The sequence below is a fragment of the Lactuca sativa genome, chromosome 5 (assembly GCF_002870075.4).
Source record: "Lactuca sativa cultivar Salinas chromosome 5, Lsat_Salinas_v11, whole genome shotgun sequence".
In the NCBI taxonomy this organism is placed as follows: domain Eukaryota; kingdom Viridiplantae; phylum Streptophyta; class Magnoliopsida; order Asterales; family Asteraceae; genus Lactuca; species Lactuca sativa.
The window spans coordinates 166,607,170-166,626,478 of NC_056627.2; positions in this window are offsets into that span (position 1 = coordinate 166,607,170).

Genomic DNA, 19,309 nt, shown 5'->3' on the forward strand with positions numbered 1-19,309 from the left:
TATGGTTTTGCTGTTTACGGTTCATGAATATTCATGGACAGTAAACACATTTTTACCCTCCTAAAGGCCCGATTTTTGGTTTCTAGCTTCAAGCATGTATGTTTCTAAGTCAAGGACGAGTATTAGAAGAGTTTTGGAGGGATTTTGGGCTTCAAAAACCCCCTTAAGAGTGTTTACGGTTTTGGGAGGTATTCCCAAACCGTAAACTCGAGTTTTTAAGGTTTTGAGTGATTAAATCCCGGTTTTGTATGAATGCAAAGCTAAACAACAAGCTAGGGACTATTACTTACGTTTTTGGAGCTTGAATGAGGTGATTCTTGAACAAACCCAACTTCTAGAGAGAGAAAGTAGAGAGAGAGCTTTAGGAGTGGGGAAAGCCTCAAATGGAGGCCACTCAACCCGTATATAGGGCTTGAGTTGCTGGCTAGGTGGGGATCCACCCCATACCAACGTTAAACGGAGTTGAAAATTTTTACCCAATTAAATTGTCGTAATTAAAAACTTTTTCCAAATAAACGGGAGGGTAATTCACGTGTTTTTATTTATTTCATTACGACACTAATAAAATAAAATAAAATAAAACATTTATTGATTTGTCCACCCCACATGTTAACGGAATCTTAATAAAAATAGAATATTCTATTAACGGAAACGGGTTACAACGACGGAATAAATTTCGGGTTGTCACATGAGTACATAGGGATTTAAATCCCACAATGATATATATATATATATATATATATATATATATATATATATATATATATATATATTAGAACTCACAAGTATATAATTTCACTATGTATAAACAACTCTTAACCCACCCCGTCAATCCTCTCAACGACACTGTACATACTCTCAGATCTAAAATTTACCTTTTTATTTAATCCATATGTGACGCCCGTAGATCTGGGCTAGTAGATTTAGAGACAATAGGCATCAAAAATGAGTTTTTGATGGAAGAATATTTAGAATAAATAATCTTAACCAAGTTGTAGAATATGTCTCAAGGGTTCCATACATATAAAGAACTCCGAAATCCGAGTTATAACAAAGAAGTTATGGCCCGTCGAAGTTTTACGACAAAACCGGCATGACACCGGGAGACGTAAATAGTGAATTTACGATAGAGGACTTTTTAGCCTTATTGATCTAAACCAAAGTTGTATTATACATTAAACCGATAACCTCCATAAAAAGAACGCCCAAATCTGACTTCATATGAGGAAGTTATGATTTTTATAAGATTAGGCATAACAGTGCACGACCCGAAACTCGAATTTTAGTTCGACCGGTTTTTGGCTTACGCAACCTTAATGAGAGTTGAAGATCTCATTAATAGGAACTCAATGGTAAAAAGATAGATTAAAACAGAGTCCGTATGAAGGAGTTACGAATTCTTCACTGTCATTTAGCAGTCTAATCTCCTCCTACTGTTAAATTTAAGATCAGTCGAGAACTAGCAGACGAAGTCTAAATGAAAGTTGTGGATCTTTTTTTACCTACGCATGCATATAAATAACTTCAAAAACGGAGCTCGTATGCGAAAGTTATGATTTTTTGAAAATCGGCTGATTTCCACCCTATGTGCGATGCCACGTGTCAGCACCAAGTTGTGGCTGGCTGTAGCTAGCCTGGCACACGACGTGAATATCAAAAATTCACGACGTGAGTGACCCTCCAGCCCCCTATAAATAAGAGGTGAATCCCTCTTCATTCGTCACATCTCCCATAACTTCCCTCTCTCTCTAGAACTTATCTCTAGCCCCGAAACCCCCCAAAAAGTCTAGGGAACCTCCCTGGCACGAGGCGGAAGCCCCGAAACGCCTGACGGCTTCGAGAAGAAGAGCCTTTTGGCTCGGAAACAATGCTCCAGTGGCACCCAGTTTTGATAGAAACTCGCTGTAACTGAGCTACGCCTATCCTATCCTTAGTATAGCTTATGTTTTGATATAGTAACATTATTAGGACCTTAGAATAATTATTTGGGCTATTATTATGAGTTATATAAGAGTGTTTCTTAACACTTATATAATAGTAATAATAGCTAGACTATTACTTAGTCTCGGTGAATATTAGACTAAACTCTAGTGGTAATGATACTTGGTTTTGTCTGATGGAAATTGTTTTGAGATAACGAAGTGTTTTCCGAGTGTCGAGTCACCACCTTCTCAGGTGAGTGCATGGTCCCTTTCATCTTACATATAGATATGAAGTATTTAATATAAATTACATGTTGTGAGTGCATGTTCCCTTTCATCTTACACATAGATATGAAATATTTTATATAAATTATGTATTATGTGTGCATATTATCTGAGTACTTGTTGTCTATGTTGGATGAACAATTTTATACATGTTTTAAATGGTTTAAACTGTATATGTGTTTTATATCTTCAATAATGTTGGGGTAAAATTTGGGTACATGTAATAGATGGAATCTGAGTTGGATGATAAGTTGAAAGGTGTTATAGACCACGAGGTGAGGGTGAGAGGTGGACGACGTGAGAAGCCTTTCACAAGTGATGGCCCCATCATATAGGAGAGTATGGATGACAACCATGGACTATTCTAGACAGTACCTTGGAACACTAGTAGGCTCGCAACCTGTAGGTGTTGTGAACGATGTGTTTACCCGGTGTACTCTAAACCCTGGTGATCATGCAGACTTGATGCCTAAACCTTGGTGACCATGCAGACTTGGTGCCTAAACCTAGGCGATCATGCAGACTTGATGCCTAAACCCTGGCAACTATGTAGACTTAGTGCCCCTTGTGTAAACCATGGCGATCATGCAGACTTGATGCCTAAACCCTGGCGACTAAGTAGACTTAGTGCCCATTGTGTAAACCGTGGCAACGATGGAATTCGTCCCGATTCCTTAGTATGATCCTTAGGAATGAATGAACGGGAAATAGTTGATTCTTAGGGTAGATCCTTAAGAGTGAAGAAGATAATGGGGACGGTTAATTGGGTTGATTGTTTGATTTTTTAAATATAATAATTATATTATTGTGGGTTGAAAACCCTATGTACTCACCAGGTTTCCCAACCTGACCCGCTCAGTTTATTTATATCACAGACGTAGATATGAAGTTACATTACACTGAGAGATTAAGGAGGTATAGATCACTAGTATAAATGAATGTAAGTTTTGTTTATGCTTATGTTTCTCTATTGAGGATGACATCCCAAATGTTTTAAAACGAATAAAATACGTTTCTTCAGAAATGCTTTGATAACGTATTTATCGTGTTTTTCTGGGAACAAATTCCGCAACATTTTTATTAAAAGAGGTACTCTGATTTTCATAAAGTATAAACAAAATCGATCTTTTCTGGCCGTGAAAATGGGGATGTCACAGTTGGTATCAAAGCGTTAGTTTAAGCGAACTAGGAATAAGGATTAAAATTAGAATGGTAAGCGATGATTGTGAGGAGTGTGTCTGTTATATTTTTAGGTAGTACACCTGAATTGACACAAGCACTAGCTTATTTAGGGAAGATGAATAAATTGCTTTTATGTGCTAAGTGATTTATATTGTCTTATATGCTTTATGATGTTATTGTTTGATCAGATCTATGGTCTGTTGCCGACCGAATCTGGAAATTTTATGTGCTTAGGTTTCTAAACGTTTAATTATGATATTAGAATTGGCATGTAATTTTTTGAAGTAATAAGGAGGATTACATGTCTAAATCTTCTCTATCTATTTTCTCGTCTTGATGCACTGAACACATACTTTCATAAACAAAGCATCACAATGAAGACTCGTAGAGAATCAAGTTAACGGAGGAAATGAAAAGGCTTATGATAGTGAATGACATCTATCAGAAGATATCATAAGAGTGGTATCTTGCCTTTAGAATGTGTATGATAAGATAATAGTACATTAAGAGGAGTATGGTACGTCTGAAGTACACCTTCGATGGGTGGGATGATGGAATAATTGGTGTAATTCCTGAAGTTGTCCCATTGTATGGCGTTGCCACCACCAACCGAGTTGAAGCAGAATTGACGATTGAAGATATGCATGTAAGAAGTCCTAGTAGAGTCTAGGGAAATTTTTATGATTATTTGGACACACTCGTATGTGTTAAATTGTCTTGTGAATTTAGGACTTGGGGACTACGAGACAATACTTAGGACAAGTATGAGTAGGTGTGAAAGGTAGTAGATGCATATACTACCTGAAGCATAGGACTCACGCTTGGATCAGGGAAAGTCACATGGTTACCAAGAAGCTAGAAATTGATTTCGTCTTATTCAAGTATATTGTTACCATCATTTCGTTAATGACTAAAAAGATGATTGTTATTCCGACCCTAGTGGTCATATCAAATTGAGTCTGACTATGATGAGTATGTTACATCGTGTAGAGAACCAAGTTCGATGTAACATCTGACTTAAGCCAGAAGATTGAAGTGAGAGATAATCAAAGCGATTAATAGAAGTATCATGCTCGTTGTCAAAGGAGTTAGTAGCTAGAAATGCTACATGTTAAACTGTGATTCTATCACATTAGAACATGAAGGAAGGTATATTCCATTCTGGAATTTGACTCTGAGAGACCTGAGTTTAAGCGTTGCGACATACGATGAGAGGTCATTGGAACGTGATCCAACGACCTGTTGTGGAAACCAAAAACTTATCTTAAGTTTGTTAAGGAGAAGAAGGAGTCTCCAGTAAGGATCGAGATTGTGACTTGAAGGTCATAATTTGGAGTCTAACGTAAGATAGGGAGCATGTGCAAGATCAAGCACCGATTGCAGTCAAGAAGACCGGGAGTTAGATACACATTCACATAAACATAGAAGTTACGATTATTATGTAACACTGTGAATTTCAAAATAATTTTTCACAAATTATAAAAAACATTTCTCATTTAATTTTCATAAAAACATTAAGTTTGAATCCCAATTCACATCATACAAAAATCCCAAGATCATATATATATCAAAAATCCCATTGCGTGTGTACAGATCAAGCCAGCGCCTTCCCACGGTCATCGCTAGTACCTGAAACAACAACACTAACAATGTAAGCACAAAGCTTAGTGAGTTCCCCAAAATACCACATAAACATATATTAGCCACTCGAGGCTATAACTCTATGGGTTCGTGCACCCAAGCTCTGTGAATCCTCAGGTTCTAACTCTGGGAACCTTCCGGTTCCAACTCTGTAAACATGCACAGCATAAATCACATAGACATCATGCAGTACAACACATAGCATACACATAACATACACATACTCTGACACATAACTCTGATTACCTACTCAAGGTAAAGTATAGTGAGAAGACTCACCTCGTGTATCTCGATAACTCGCGAATCCTGGAAATCACTCGTGCTCGATCCTCCGAGCTATAATCCTCCTATAACATCAGATGTCTCTAATTAACACTTTTACCACTAAGGCTGACTACCTCTATCAAGTCACACAGGTCAACGGTCAACTTTGACCGGACTCGGCGAGTGCACTAGGGCGACTCGGCGAGTCTATACGTATTCACCAACTCTCTAGGATTCCCTTTTGACACGTCGAGTACTCCCCTGACTCGATGGGTTCCACCTGGCAAGAATCGCGGGGCCACCACGACTCAACTCGCCGAGTCTCAAGAACAACTCGGCGAGTCCCAGCTCGACTCAGTCCACCTGTCAATCCTCGCTAACTCTCCCTGACTCACTGAGTCAACTCATAACTCGGTTGGACCACTCACTGACTGATCAAGGACAATCTTCATGCTACTCGCCGAGTCTGTTCTTCAGACTCGGCGAGTCCATGCCATGCATCAACTCAAACTAGCTTCTGAGGTCAGATCCGCACCATCCACTCAAAGATCTGGCCCTCCTAAGCTTATTCATCATGTAAAGTTTATATCTTTGTTACCATACAACACCTACAAGGCTCTTTTTGGAGAAATGACCTCTAAAATGGCAACTCTAGCCTCCAACCCAAAAAGGGAGGGAATAAAGCATGACATTAGGGACTCTCTGGACCTACTAAGGTCCTGATCTAGGCACCATATCCCCAAGGGACCTCTCACACTGTTGGGTTTTGAGCAATCTAACACTTCCTAAGTGTGCATGCAACCCTAATAAACCTTGGATCCATGTTTGTCTAAATACATGCAAAATAATAATTTTCCAAGGTTTATAACCTATCTAACATGGCATGGGGAACATTTCAACATAAAAAGTTAGAAGAGATTACATACCTTTTTGATGAGTTTGGTTCTTGAGGAGTTTGAGGGCCAAGCACCAATAGTGTGAATGCCTCAAATGGAATCACAAAACACCACAAACTCTTGGAAAACTTTGAGAGAGTATACACACTTGCAATTTTTGGCCACACACAAGCACACACACACACACTAGTTCACTAGTTGCCATTTCATGCACCATAAGCATGCTTATATAGTGTACATGGTTAGGGTGAAACCCTAATAACCCATGACCTTTCCTTTTCCAACGATCCATGGGTTAAAAGCTCCATGGATCATCCATGGACTTCCATCAAAGCCTAGCCCATTAACAAATGAGTGTTAGCCCACACCATATAAAACCAATAGCCCATAATCTAATTAGTCTTCCTTTTAATCTCTAAATTAATTCATAATTAATTTAAGACTAATACTAAATAAATAACATAACCTCATATTAATATATTATAACTTATAATATATTAATAAACATATGTGTATAACTCTCATAAAATTATCCATAAATAGTTTTGATGAGATGCAACCCAAATGGACCATGCCGGTCGGGTCAAGTATATACCAAATAAGTTATGGACTTAGACACCTTATCCAACAGACTCCCACTTGGATAAGTCTAATAACTCTATTTGCCTATATAACTTCAGGAACCAACCAGCAATCGTAGTTCTCGAAAACTCCGTTGAACTATGAAGCGCCATTTTAAGACAAGTGATCATATAATCCTCTGTTCTCATGATATTAGCCGGACAAACACATGGAATTATGTCTTGCTTATTGTCTGGCAGTTGTTTCTCGAATTCCAATTTGTTTGACAAAGAACTTCACTGAACACATCAGTTTAGTTCTGACCGGGCCCGGTACATGGGTCAACACAAAATCATCGAGGGGCCCAGATATTGCTTCTATTTCTAGAAGGAACAGATAAACTTCGACTCATATGTTTGTTCTACTACTTATTGAATTGTACACAAAGGCACGCTTTATAACATCAAGTTACTGATGCATTTTCGTGCAATCAATGCACAACCAACTCATAGGTAACAACTCATATCTCTAGGTTTGAAGATTTATATGATATTATCGTCTCACGATCACTCGAGATAAATTTCATGAAGTGATACAAGTGAGCGTGGGTTTATACCAATACTCATAACTTATGAGTACTCATGAACGTTGCAGCAACCATTGCCACGTCTAAACACCTTTAGCCATCTACAAACCCAATTCATGACAATCTTGATTCATACCTACTTCCGACGTATGACTGATTGTGGAGGTTTGAATAAGTTAATTATTCTGGAAGTCAAAACATGTAGAACTGAAACAATAGTAAATAATTGAAAATGATAGTAACACTTTACTCATAAATAAATCACAAATTTTATTCATCATCAAACGTCGATTACATTTTACAAGTTTCAGGAAAACTATCTAATCTGTAAAACTAATATGGTCCCTCAGCCCGATGCGCCTCGAATGCTGAAAATGCTTAACCCTTGTCAGTCCCTTCGTAAGGGGATCTGCAGGATTCTCATCCGACGATATCCTCCTTGCCACGAGGAGTCCTTCTTCAATCTTGTGTCTTATGAAGTGATATTTTCTGTCAATGTGTCGGGATCTGCCATGATCTCTTGGTTCCTTGGCTAAGGCAACCACACTATTGTTCTCACAGAAAATCTCCATAGGTTCCTTAATAGCTGGTACAACTCCAAGGTCTCCGATGAAGTTCTTTAGCCATATCGCCTCCTTTGCTACTTCACTCACTGCTATATACTCTGATTCACAAGTCGAATCAGCCACCGTCTCCTGCTTGGAACTCTTCCAAGATATTGCCCCTCCATTTAAGGTAAAGATCCAGCCCGAATGAGAGCGGAAGTTATCCCTATCAATCTGAAAACTAGCATCACTATACCCTAATACTCTCAAGTCATCACTCCCACCAAGGGTAAGGATCCAATCCTTAGTCCTCCGCAGGTACTTGAGAATGTTCTTTACCGCGGTCCAATGAGCCTTGCCAGGGTTCCCCTGATACCTGCTGACCATGCTCAAAGCAAATGCCACATCAAGGCGGGTACAAGTCATAGCATACATGATCGAGCCAACAGCAGAAGCATACGGTAGTTGGCTCATCTCAGCTATCTCTGCCTCTGTACTCAGACTCTGAGTCTTACTCAGTTTAGCATTGCTTTGGATTGGTAAATCTCCTTTCTTGGAATTCTCCATGTTGAACCTTTTCAACACCTTATCCAAGTAGGTAATCTGACTAAGTCCAATTAGTCTTTTACTCCTTTCTCTTAATATCCTTATCCCTAGGATATAGGCAGCCTCCCCTAGGTCCTTCATAGCAAAGCACTTCCCAAGCCAGGACTTAACCTCCTACAAGGTTGAGATGTCATTTCCTATAAGTAGTATGTCATCCACATACAGTACCAAGAAGCTAACTATACTCCCACTATCTCTGACATACACGCAAGACTCATCTTCGCTTCTTGAGAAGCCAAACTCTTTGACCTTCTCATCAAAACAAAGATTCCAGCTACGAGATGCTTGTTTTAATCCATAAATGGATTTCTCAAGCTTGCATACTCTATTAGGGTACTCTGCACTGACAAAACCCTCTGGCTGATTCATGTACACATCATCAGCCAACTTTCCATTAAGGAAAGCGGTTTTGACATCCATTTGCCATATTTCATAATCATGAAATGCTGCAATGGCTAGCATAACCCTAATAGACTTAATCTTGGCTACCGGCGAGAAGGTTTCATCATAATCAATACCCTGAGTCTGAGTAAAACCCTTCGCAACCAGTCGAGCCTTATAAGTATGCACTTTTCCTTCCATGTCGGTCTTCTTCTTGAAGATCCATTTGCACCCGACTGTTTTACGGCCTGGTACATGGTCAACCAAGTTCCAAACTTGATTGTCATACATGGACTGTATCTCGCTGTCCATAGCCTCCTTCCATTTAGCAGACTCCGGGCCTGCCATGGCTTCCTTAACACTGCTAGGTTCATCCAAATTTACAAGTGTACTATCGCTGATAAACGTATCACCTTCCGTAGTAATATGAAAGCCATAATAAAACGAAGGTGTGTTCCTAACCCGTGTGGAACGCCTCGGAGGTACAGACATGTCAGCTTGCTCAACAGGAGTTTCCTCCTCAGGTTGATTGCTAGTGTCTGAGGTTCCTTCACCAATTGCTTCTTGAATTTCTTCAAGATCAATTTGCCTCCCACTGTCTCCTTGGCTTATAAATTCTCTCTCACGAAAGACCCCTCTTCTTGCTACAAAGACCACATTCTCACTGGGTCTGTAGAAGAGGTAACCGAAGGATTTCTGTGGGTAGCCGATGAAAATACACCTTTCACTCCAGGGTTCGAGCTTATCATGAGTTTCACGCCTCAAGAAAGCCTCGCAACCCCAAATCTTGATGTGGTTCAAATTGGGAACCTTCCCAGTCCACATCTCATGAGGTGTTTTGGTAACCTTCTTTATAGGGACTAGATTAAGGATATGGGCGGCAATCTCTAAGGCATACCCCCAAAAAGAGATTGGTAGCGAAACTCAACTCATCATAGAGCGAACCATGTCCAACAAGGTTCGATTACGCCTCTCAGCTACACCATTCAGCTGTGGTGTCCTGGGAGGAGTCAATTGTGAGACAATCCCACACTCCTTCAGATAGTCAAGGAACTCGGTACTAAGATACTCACCACCTCGATCGGATCGAAGCATCTTAATGTTCCTGCCCAATTGATTTTCTACTTCCTGTTTGAATTCCTTAAACCTTTCAAAGGTTTCTGACTTATGTTTGATTAAGTAGACATACCCATATCTACTAAAATCATCAATAAAAGTCACATAATACCGATTAGCATCCCTTGTGGCGGTTTTGAAAGGCCCACATACATCAGTATGTATTAGGTCCAACAAACCCTCACCCCTTTCACAAGTTCCAGTGAAGGGTGATTTTGTCATCTTTCCAAGTAGACAAGATTCACAACTATCATCCGATTTAAGGTCGAATGATTCCAGTACTCCACTCTTTTGGAGTTGGCCTATGCGTTTCTTGTTTACATGTCCAAGACGACAATGCCACAATGATGCTTTATCCAGGCTAGTAGAAGAATCAATATACAACACATTATTTCCTAAGTTGTCTACAATCGACACAGTTTCATTCACACCATCACAAGGTAACGCTTTAAAATAAAACACATTTTTAAAGAAAGCATTAATACCACCACATTCATTATCAAACGAAAAGGTAAAACCTTGTTTGTACAAAGCATGAAAAGAGATAATATTTCTCGCCATTTCAGACAAGTACACACATTTATTCAAATCTAATTTTAACCCATTATTAAGCAACAAAGTATAAACTCCAATCTTGGAAACAGGTGAAGCCTTCCTATTCCCCATGATCAAGTTTATCTTCCCGTGCTCCACATCCTCACTTCTTCTTAGGCCCTGCATATCAGAACATATGTGAATACCACATCCTGTATCAAGCACCCAAGAGTTAGAATATGATGAGTAATTAGACAATATTGTGTAAATACCTGCATGGGTGGGTTTCACTTTCCCATCCTTTAGATCCTGCAATTACATAGGGCAGTTTCGCTTCCAGTGTGCCTTTTCATGGCAATAGAAACATTCAGCATCCTTAGGAATGGCAGAAGGAGTGACAGAACCGCTCTTGGTCTTCGATGAGGAGCCTTCAAGAGACTTTCCCTTGGTACCCTTCGAAGGGTGCTTCCTCTTTTTTCCTTTGCCTTGCCCAATAGCTAAAACAGGGGTAGATGTTGGAGTAGGAGTAGGAGAGGTAACAACCGCCTTGCCCTTAAGACCGGTTTCCGCGGTCTTCAAGAGTCCTTGAAGCTTGCTGAGGGTAACTTCCTCCTTTTTCATATGATATGTCATACGAAAATGGTCATAACAAGAAGGTAAGGAGTGCAAAATGATGTCAATTGCCAACTCCTCAGGGATGTTCACATTCAGCTTCAGCAAACGGTCCACATACCTTTGCATCTTTTGCATGTGAGCCGTGACGGAATCACCGTCCTTCATGCGGGTAGTTATTATGGAGGAGATTATTTCATACCGCTCCTGACGAGCACTCTGATGGTACCTTTCCATCAGGTCTTGGTGCATCTCAAAAGGGTAGTAATCTTCATATGACTTTTGGAGCTCGGCTGTCATCGTGGCCATCATGATACATGCCACCTTAGTAGCATCTCTCTCATGTGTCCTGAATTCAGCGATCTCCTCAGGAGTAGCAGTAGACTCATCAAGCTCTTTTAACTCCTTATCGAGGACATATTCCTTGTCCTCATAACGAGTAACCATCCTGATGTTCCTAATCCAATCCATGAAGTTGGAACCATCAAAGATGACCCTCCCACAAAGATTCATGAGAGAGAAAGAACCAATTGGGTTAGAGCCTGAAGCATTAGTGTTGGAAGACATCTGAAGGAAGAAAGCAAGTTTCGATTAGATATATAGAATCCTTAATAAGACACCCAAATGTAATATTAAGGCTAAGACCCAATCACAATATATTATACTTAGAAGAGGGATGCCGTAATCTAAGTAATAATATATTTGAAAGGTAGGTGAATGACGATTCACCAATTTCCACCATGAAAAAGAAAATGAATTATTAGGTTTTAATTGGATTTGAAATTCCTAGATTCTTTTGAGATTCATTGAACTTTTCAATGGCATGTTTCAATCTCGATTGTGCCCTTCAAGTTTTGTGACTGGGATGCCGAGGATCACAAAACAAGGTGTGAATAACCATGCTAATTCACTTGGTACCCTTTATATTATCACCTAATCAATGTGCCGGTAAACCACACATGCTCCATTGATCCATGACAAACATTAAGTCACCCTTCGTGATCCTTACTAGTCCAAGTTAGTGTGCCGGTTAACCACACACGCTCCACCAATGACTTGGTAAGGTACAAAGTGTGAATTCCATGGATTAACACCATGTTCACATTTTTCCTAAAATAACTAAGATTGGGAATTAAAAAGGTTTAGTTACTTTATAATAATCATTATACTTTTAATGAGGATTTAAAGTCATTGTCCTACCCGTTCGGCTAACGACCCTCCACCAGTCAAGCAAGCGGTGGTGAGAGTGGACACCCATTAAGTGGCCATTTTATAGGCAACAACCTTATACCCACCTTATAGACCGGCTTCGTGAATGAGGCCTACTAACGGTAGAACGACTTATTCTTATACATATATATAATAATTAACCATTAATATTATAAATAGTATAAGGGTTGAATTTTAACTATTAAAACTCTAAGGGTTGGAATTAAGGTTTATTAAAGTGTGTGAAACTTTACAAATTCCAAAACTTGAGGACAAGTTTTGTAACTATCCAAAACTTTTCATTTCATAACTTATGAATTAAAGGTTCATAAAAATGAAGACTCTTCATTTTCATGTAACTTATGTGTTTAAATGTGTGTGTTAAAGAAAGTGACCTTTGGATATCCATAACTTGAGGACAAATTATGGACTCCATTAAAACACATAAATGATCAAGATTTAATTCTAAACAATTCAGCAAATAATTCCTATCATCTTCTAAATTCATAAGAACATGAACATGATCATCAAAATTTCAAGAATTATATGAACACATAAAAAACATGGAATTTTGATATTTGCTATTGTAAATGGATTAGAACAACCATTACACCAACTAAAACAAGTTTTAAAACACCAAAACAGTTTAGGGTAATGTTTCTAGTCCATTTCCAGCAGCAAAAGTCGAAAATCTGCACTTTGTCGCTCCTACTCGTCGAGTGCATGAACCTACTCGGCGAGTAGGTTGAAGATACACATGGACTCGGCGAGTCCCCCCATGGACTCGGCGAGTTCATCAGTCAGACAGCAAGTTTTTCGACTTTTTCAACTATTTTGCATCAAGTATCAAACAAATAAGCCTAGGCTCTGATACCACTGTTGGGTTTTGAGCAATCTAACACTTCCTAAGTGTGCATGCAACCCTAATAAACCTTGGATCTATGTTTGTCTAAATACATGCAAAATAATAATTTTCCAAGGTTTATAACCTATGGCATGGGGAACATTTCAAAATAAAAAGTTAGAAGAGATTACATACCTTTTTATGAGTTTGGTTCTTGAGGAGTTTGAGGGCCAAGCACCAATAGTGTGAATGCCTCAAATGTAATCACAAAATACCACAAACTCTTGGAAAACTTTGAGAGAGTATACACACTTGCAATTTTCGGCCACACACAAGCACACACACACTAGTTCACTAGTTGCCATTTCATGCACCATAAGCATGCTTATATAGTGTACATGGTTAGGGTGAAACCCTAATAACCCATGACCTTTCCTTTTCCAACGATCCATGGGTTAAAAACTCCATAGATCATCCATGGACTTCCATCAAAGTCTAGCCCATTAACAAATGAGTGTTAGCCCACACCATATAAAACCAATAGCCCATAATCGAATTAGTCTTCCTTTTAATCTCTATATTAATTCATAATTAATTTAAGACTAATACTAATTAAATAACATAACCTCATATTAATATATTATAACTTATAATATATTAATAAACATATGTGTATAACTCTCATAAAATTATCCATAAATAGTTTGGATGAGATGCAACCCAAATGGACCATGCCGGTCGGGTCAAGTATATACCAAATAAGTTATGGACTTAGACACCTTATCCAACACACACTTCCAATACAAAGCAAATAAGGCATGAAGAAACCCTAGACTTGACCAAATCAACAAAAATACGGAAATAAGCTCTGAATGATACCTCAAGAAGCCTCCTCTGATGAAATGAAAGAAGATCCAAGCTCCCCAACTCCTCTAGCTTGACTTTCCTCTTCGTTTCTTTCAAAAACACACAAATTTGGTGAACAATAGCCTCTTATCTCACTCACACGAAACCCTTAGCTGCTTTGGTGCTCTCAAGATCCAGGTAGCCGCAATGAAGGGCCATAAGGTCCTTTAAATAGGGCTTAGGGCCGGAAAATTAGGGTTTCATTAAACAGCGAGGACTCGCCGAGTCCATTCCTTGGACTCGTCGAGTCCGGGCGCGAACCCGCGTCCTGATCCGTGATCCTACTCGGCGAGTTTGAGCTCCAACTCGCCGAGTCCCCTCACAAAACTCCAAAAATATAAGCATCAAAGATACCTGGAAATCCGGGCTGTTACAATTCTCCTCCACTAGAACTAGACTTCGCCCTCGAAGTCTCGCTCTTCAAATAGCTCTGGATGCTGCTCACGCATCTCACGTTCTGGCTCCCAGGTCATCTCCGATCCCCTCCGATGCTGCCACTGAACCAACACCAGGGGTACTTCCTTGTTCCTCAAAACCTTGATTTTCCGATCTCTGATGGCCACTGGTCTCTCGGCATAATTCTGGCTCGCATCCACCTGAATATCCTCTAATGGAACCACTGCCGACTCATCGGCTATACACTTCCTCAGTTGTGACACATGAAAAGTGTCGTGAATCTGTCCCAACTCTGCTGGCAAATCCAAACGATAGGCTACCCGGCCTACGCTCGCGATCAAAAGGAATGGACCAATATACCGGGGCCCCAACTTGCCCCTCTTCCTTAATCGAATCACTTTTTTCCAAGGAGAGACCTTCAGGAGAACAAAGTCACCGACCTGAAACTCAAGCTCGGACCGGCGCCTGCCTGCATAACTCTTCTGTCGGCTCTGAGCGGTCAACAACCTCTGTCTGACCTGCTGAATCTGCTCTGTCGTCTGAAGCACGATCTCTGTACTGCCCATCACCTGCTGTTCGACCTCTCCCCAACAAATAGGGGTCCGACACCTCCTCCCATACAACAGCTCAAAGGGTGGCATACCAATGCTCGAATGATGGCTGTTGTTGTAGGAAAACTCTGCCAAGGGTAAATACGCATCCCAGCTACCCCCGAAATCCAACACACATGCCCGGAGCATGTCCTCAAGCGTCTGAATCGTCCGTTCACTCTGACCGTCTGTCTGGGGATGATATGCGGTACTAAAATGCAGTTTAGTACCCAACTCCTCATGAAATTTCTTCCAGAATCTGGAAGTGAAGCGCAAATCACGGTCTGAAATGATCGAGATCGGCACCCCATGCCGAGATACCACTTCCCTCGCATACACCTCTGCCAATTTCTCTACTGAAGAACTCTCACTGATGGCAAGGAAGTGAGCGCTCTTTGTCAACCTGTCCACAATCTCCCAAATTGCGTCAACTCCTGTGGCAGTCCTCGGCAATTTGGTGATGAAATCCATAGTGATCTGTTCCCACTTCCACTCGGGAACCTCCAATGGCTGCAACTTGCCATGCGGCCTCTGGTGCTCGGCCTTAACCCTATGACAGGTCAATCACCTCTCAACAAACCACGCAACATCCCTCTTCATACAGGGCCTCCAATACTCCTTTCTCAAATCCAAATACATCTTCGTGGCCCCCGGATGGATCGAAAATTTTGACCGATGAGCCTCCTCCATCAAAATGGTACGCGTTCCTCCCACAAACGGCACCCAGATACGCCCCTGAAAATTCATAAGCCCCTGACCATCGGTAACGAACTCTGAAACCAAACCAACAACCCGTTCCCTCTTCTGCATCTCAGGTTGCACAGCCTCGGCCTGTGCCCCGCGAATGGCGTCCAATACCGGAGCAATCACGGTCAATCTCAAACATACATCCCGCAGTGGAGTGCTCTCTGCCCTGCGGCTCAACGCATCGGCTACCACATTAGCCTTGCCTGGGTGATATAGGATCTCACAATCATAATCCTTGACCACATCCAGCCACCTTCTCTGTCGCATATTTAGGTTGGGCTGATCCATCAAATACTTCAAACTCTTATGGTTCGTGTATATCATACACCGAACCAAGTAGTGACGTCAAATCTTTAGGGCGAACACCACTGCCCCCAACTCTAGATCATGGGTGGGATATCTCGTCTCATGAGGCTTCAGCTGCCTCGATGCATACGCTATCACATGCCCCCTCTGCATCAGCACCGCTCCCAATCCCAAAATCGATGCATCACAGTATACCACAAAGTCCTCCATCCCTTCCGGGAGAGCTAATACCGGGGCTTCGCACTACCTCTGGCGAAGTGTCTCAAAAGAGGCCTGCTGCTCGGGGCCCCATGAAAAAGCAACACCCTTCCGGGTCAATCTGGTGAGTGGCACTGCGATCTTAGAGAAATCCCTAATAAACCTCCGATAATACCCTGCCAACCCTAGAAAACTCCTGATCTCGGAGGGTGACTTCGGCACCTCCCAACTCATCACTGCCTCAACCTTGGCCGGATCGACCAATATCCCTTTCTGATTAACGAGATGTCCTAAGAACTGGACCTCCAGCAACCAGAAATCACACTTGGAGAATTTGGCATAAAGCCTCTCCGATCTCAGAACTCCGAGAACCTCTCGCAAATGCTCTTCATGCTGCTCTCTAGATCTCGAATATACCAGAATATCATCGATAAATACAATCAACGACCGATCCAGCATCGGCCAACATACTCGGTTCATGAGATCCATGAACACTGTCGAGGCATTGGTGAGCCCGAAAGGCATCACCACAAACTCGTAATGCCCATAACGCGTCCTGAACGCTGTCTTCTGGACGTCCTCATCCCGCACCCTCACCTGATGATATCCAGACCTTAAATCGATCTTGGAGAACCAAGATGCTCCCTGCAACTGATCGAACAGATCGTCGATCCTCGGCAACGGGTAACGGTTCTTGACCGTCAGCTTTTTCAACTCCCGGAAATCAATACACATCCGGTGTGAACCATCCTTCTTTTTGACGAACAGGATAGGTGCTCCCCACAGCGAGCTGCTCGGCCGAATAAACCCCTTCCCCAGCGGCTCCTGAAGCTGCGAGGATAACTCTTGCATCTCTGGAGGTGCAAGGCGATAAGGCACCTTGGCGATAGGCGCGGCCCCCGGAACCAAATCGATGCTGAACTCCACTTGCCTCACAGGAGGCACACCCGGCAACTCCTCGGGAAACACATCCGGGAACTCACGCACCAGCGGAACCTCCTCAACTGAACTCGGCCTCTCAGAATCCACCCGCGTATCCATCACATACGCCACAAAACCCTTACAGCCCTGCTGTAGATACTGTCTCGCTCTAGCGGTCGTACAAAACGCTGATCCTGAATGTGTACCCTCACCGTACACCGAAAGAACTCCCCCACTAGGGTCTCGTATGGTCACCTGCTGACGCTCGCAGTCGATAACCGCACCAAATATGCTCAACCAGTCCATGCCTACAATGACACAGACATCACCCATCGCAATAGGAACCATATCAATCGGGAACTTAACACCGAAAATCTCGACTACGCAACCTCGGAGAACCTCCGTGGCATATATCACTCTCTCATCTGCTATGGAAACTCTTAGAGGCCGACTCAACGCCTCACGACTAACACTGATATGCTGACTAAAAGCCAAAGATACAAAAGACTGACTCGCACCCGAGTCAAATAACACCAAGGCAGGTACAGAATTCACAAGAAAAGTACCTACGCATAACATAACATAAGCATAATATCTCATCATCAAAATAAATATATGAAAGAATACATACCAGCCACGACATCGGGTGCTGCGCGGACCTCCTCCGCAGTCAGCTGAAAAGCTCTCCCTCGTGCCCTCGGCGCCTCGGCCTTCACCGGCCGACTCTCTGTAGCTCTGATGGCGGCAGGGACAGGTCCCTGAGGTGCTCCCTGAGATGACCCTCGCAACTGTGGACACTCTGCCTTCCGGTGCCCGGTCTAATTGCAGTGGAAGCACACTGCAAACCCCTTGGGTCAATCCTTGGCCCTATGCCCCTCCTTGCCACATTTGTAGCAAGATCCCGCTCTGCAGACTCCATCATGACCCTTGCCACACTTCCCACAAGTGCGCCCCTTCTGGCTCCCTGGTTTGGGATCAGTGGGCTTGGCCCGCTTGGCTGCCGGCTGAGACTGTGCCGGTCGCCGATCCCTCCCCTGAGACTCCGCATCCTCCCTGGCCTGAGTCTCTAGCTCAATCTCCCTCTTCCGGGCATTTGCCTGAAGCTCAGCAAATGTCCGGTACGAGGAGTTCGCCGCGAACTCCCGAATATCCCGCCTTAAAACGCTCAAATAACGGCTCATACGTGCCTGCTCAGTGGACACGTGCTCAGGGCAGAACATCGCCCTCTCATGGAACATCCTGGTGATCGCTGTAACCGACTTAGTACCCTACTTGAGGGTCAGAAACTCCTATGCCAAACGCTCCCTCTCCACCTGGGGAACGTACTCATCTCGGAACATGAAAGTGAACCTTTCACAGGTCACTACCACAAGTTCAGCAGGCGTATAATGCGTCGTCACAAACTTCCACCAGTCCTTCGCTCCCAAGCGAAGCTGGTTCAGCGCGAACCGAACCTTCAAATGCTCAGGAGATGAGCAAGTGAAGAAGCACCCCTCTATATCGGATATCCACCTCGTAGCTGCCACGGGATCCTGGTTCCCATCAAACTCTGGTGGTTTTGTGTTGCTGAACTCCCGGAACAGCAACGCATCACCACCATGCGGCCTCGCGGCAGCAATCGCTGCGGTGGCCGCTGCAACAGCAGCCTCAGAAAGAGCGGCATAACGCTCATCAAAAGTCTCAATCAGCGTGGTCTTAATAGACCCGAACATCTCTGGTATCTCTGCCCTGATGGCCGCAGCCACCTCCTCGTGGATGATCCGGTGGATCTCCTCATCACTGGTACCACTGCTCTCAGGCATCAAACGTGTCCTCACCATGATCTACCTCTGAAATACAACATACGAAAAATTAGAACCCCTTCGAGTATACTCACACTCGACAACTCATTCCTCCTTGATCCTTGGTATTCCAAAGATTCTTACTGGGGCTATACACCGCTCCGGTGTTTTCAGTAGTACGGGTCCAATACTACTGTCCACACCGTATCAGAATACATCCCAAGTCCTCCTCTTCGGATCCCAAATTCCAAGTACTCGATCATGCATAGATCACTCTCTA